Here is a 3,702-nt window from a genome sequence, read left to right as displayed (position 1 = left end):
CTATGCTTCAATGTGTCTTTCCTGCTTTTACAGCCTGTCTTTTAAATTCTTGGCTTTATCTTCCACTTGGCCATTTCCTAAAGGATAAACTCAAGTAATTATCTTAAAAGATTACTATTCACCTGAATCTTAGCAAATTTAAAAATGTCTCTATTTTGCTCACTTTGCAATAATGAATTTTATACTTGTAGAATTTGATGTTAACAGACTTTGATCTTTTTATTTTGGCATCCATTGTTGTCAGTGAGAAGTCTGAGTCTTCTTTGTGGGATTTTTTTTCTCCTTTAGTTCAGATTTTCCCAATTCTATTTTATTTTTCTTTTACTCTGTATCTGCAAGCTTTTTACAATTTTCTCTTTGTTCTTAGTGTTCTGAAAATTCTTCAAGAAATGAGTAGGGGTGGGTTTATCATTACTATGTTAATTAATTTTGCTTTGTCCTGTATGGGCCATTCCAAACTCAAGACGGCTGTTTTCAGCTTTATTTATTTATTTTTTTAAAGATTTCATTTATTTATTTGACAGAGAAAGATCACGAGCAGGGAGGATCATGACCTGAGCTGAAGGCAGAAGCTTAACCAACTGAGCCACCCAGGTGCCCTGTTTTAGATATTTGCTTCTATTAATTTTATGATCACTTTAACCTTTACATTTTTTCTACTCTCACCTTCTGGAACTCCACTCCAGAGAATTTTGGAGTTTCTGAATGTACCCTCCATGAATATTAAATTTCTTTCATACTTTTTTTGTACCTTTCCCTGCCATCCCCAGCTCCCTGTATTCTTGGAGAACTTCACAGTTGAATTTTCACCTCACTAATTTGTGTTTCAGCTGTGTCCAATTTGCTGTTTAGCTCATCTCTTGGGTATTATTTTGTTGATCATTATTTTTAATTTTCCCTTAAAGCCTGTTCTCATTTTTCCTCTCAGCTTTATTGAGATATGATTGACAAATAACACTGTATAAATTTTAAGGTGTACAACTTGATGATTTGATATACATATATATTATGAAATTATTACACGATTAGGTTAGTTAACACATCCATCACCTCGCATAGTTATCAATCTGTGTGTGTGTGTGTCTGTGTGGTGAGAGCATCTATTCTCTTAGCAAATTTCAGGTATATAGTACAATGTTAGTAACTATAGTCACCATGTTGTACATATCCTGTTCTCATTTTACAGATAGATCATTAGATCATCCTTTCTTATTCCTGCTTTCACCTGTGGCCTTCATGAACACACCCACATTCTGTGCAGGTTACTGTCATTGTATTTAAAAAGCAGTATAAGCCATTGGGATTAAGAAAACCCACTTATCCCAGCACCACATGGATATTACTTTTTAGGGATCTGATTTCAGCAAAATGAAACCTATCTTCTTTATGGTCTTCTATCAAGGCTTTCTAGGATCTCAGCTTCCATCTCCATTATTTAGTTTCCCCCTGTTATTTGGTTAGAAAAATCTGACTAAAAGTGGTTTACACAATGGGCTAATTATTTTTTTTTTTTTTTTTTTTTTAGATTTTTTATTTATTTATTTGAGAGAGAGAATGAGATAGAGAGAGCATGAGAGTGGGGAGGGTCAGAGGGAGAAGCAGACTCCCCGCTGAGCAGGGAGTCCGATGTGGGACTCGATCCCGGGACTCCAGGATCATGACCTGAGCTGAAGGCAGTCGCTTAACCAACTGAGCCACCCAGGCGCCCCTCACAATGGGCTAATTATTGTCTCTTATATAAAGAAATCCAAAGGAAGGATGGCTTTGGTTTACTCACCAGTTCAGCAATGTCATGATGAACTGAATTCCTTCTATCTTTCTGCTCTGCCATCCTTAACAGGTTAACATATTCTCTTAGGCTAGCCCCCCTGTTCTAAGATGTTGTTCTAAGATGTTGACCACCAGCCCTGGTATCTCATGAAGAAGATCTCTTAGATTTCCCCATGTCTCAGTGGCCAAAACTGGGTCACATGTGTATGCCTAAAGCAATCGCAAGCAAGGGAAGGGAGATCACCACGACAGCTTAGACAATCGAGACTTAATGTTATGGGCCCAGCATCGCTGAAGAACATGTCCACTTGGCAGATGGTGAACAAAAATGAAATTCATTATTGGCAAGGGCTACTGAGTTGCCAATCAGCACAGTTTGCCCCACGTGTGTTTCCTATTCCCTCTACTGTTTTCATAACAAATGAAAATTGTGAGTGGGGGGAGGGGCGTTTCTGGTTCCCCATGCATTCCAAATGTTTTCTTGAACGTGTGGACCAAGATTACTCTTGAATTGACCTGCCCAGGCATTTTGATTCTCTGAGCTATGCTCTCCTTCCTTGTGTCCTTTGGCACACTGCAGCTGTCCCTCTGGTTTAAATAAATACGTAGGATACAACGTATCTTCCTATTTATGTGTAATTAGGAGTCCCAATACTTTCACTCTATAGTATTCCCTTTCTAGGGTGGTTAGACAGTCTACCTCAAAGCAAAGATTTATGTGCCTTTGAATATGTATAATTTGCAATACGGGATCTGGCATGCCTCAATCTCTGGATTTCTTTATTCCTAAGGCTTGCCACTCTTTATTACACCATGACTGAACATTCTTGTCTCATCCTTTTTATGTGCTCTTCACAGATTACTGTTGCTTCTGGTAGAAAGTTATATTGGTTTCAAAACTCTGTGGCATGTACTCTTGGTAGCCTAAAATTCCTCCCTTCTAATAGGACCCAAATGTGTCCTTGTGCTTCAGTGATTCTAGACTTACTCCAGCCCCCATAGGTGAGTGCTAAGTGGTGTAGACCAATCATGGTGGTTTTTTTCCTTCATCTAGTAAGTAGTGTAGACACCAACATGAGACATAATTCTTGTCAATAGGATGTCAGAGACATCTGAAGAAAATGAAGATTGTCTGAAAGAGACATTCTGGGAATTTGTGGGAAGTCTTTCTCATCTTAAAAAAGCAAAGAAATGCGGGGCACCTGGGTGGCTCAGTCGTTAAGTGCCTGCCTTCGGCTCAGGTCATAATCCCTGGGTACTGGGATCGAGCTCCACATCAGGCTCCCTGCTCGGCGGGAAGCCTGCTTCTCCCTCTCCCACTCCCCCTGCTTGTGTTCCCTCTCTCACTGTGTCTCTCTCTGTCAAATAAATAAAATCTTAAAAAAAAAAAAAAGCAAAGAAAGGCGACTCTCCCTTTGGATGTTGTTTTATCTTAATGCTGACGATACACTGAGGCCAGTCTGAGGACAAAACCAACACACAAGGTCTGAGCCAAATGAGTTGCAGAGAAATGGAACGGAGGCTCTAATTATGTTGTTTTCATGGATGCTCAACCTTTGGATTTCTTTTTATTGGATTAAATAAATTTCCTTATTTGTTGAAGCCATTTACATTGGGAATTTCTGTTCTTTGCTACTGAACACTATCATGATCACAGGCACTTCCCTCATCACAGCAGCCCACCCTCTTTTGGATTTGGCCTGAGGCAGTATAGAAGGACAAATTGCACAACCTAATTTTTTAAAAGAAAGGTGGGCAAGATGAATGGATAAAGAAGATGTGGTATATAGGGGCGCCTGGGTGGCTCAGTTGTTAAGCGTCTGCCTTCGGCTCAGGTCACGATCCCAGGGTCCTGGGATCGAGCCCCGCATCAGGCTCCCTGCTCTGTGGGAAGCCTGCTTCTCCCTCTCCCACTCACCCTGCTTGTGTGCT

The sequence above is a fragment of the Leptonychotes weddellii genome, chromosome 14 (genome assembly GCF_054177405.1).
Source record: "Leptonychotes weddellii isolate Sample4059 chromosome 14, ASM5417740v2, whole genome shotgun sequence".
Classification (NCBI taxonomy): Eukaryota; Metazoa; Chordata; class Mammalia; order Carnivora; family Phocidae; genus Leptonychotes; species Leptonychotes weddellii.
The sequence above is the reverse complement of the archived record's forward strand: the minus strand, read 5'-3'. Positions refer to the sequence as shown.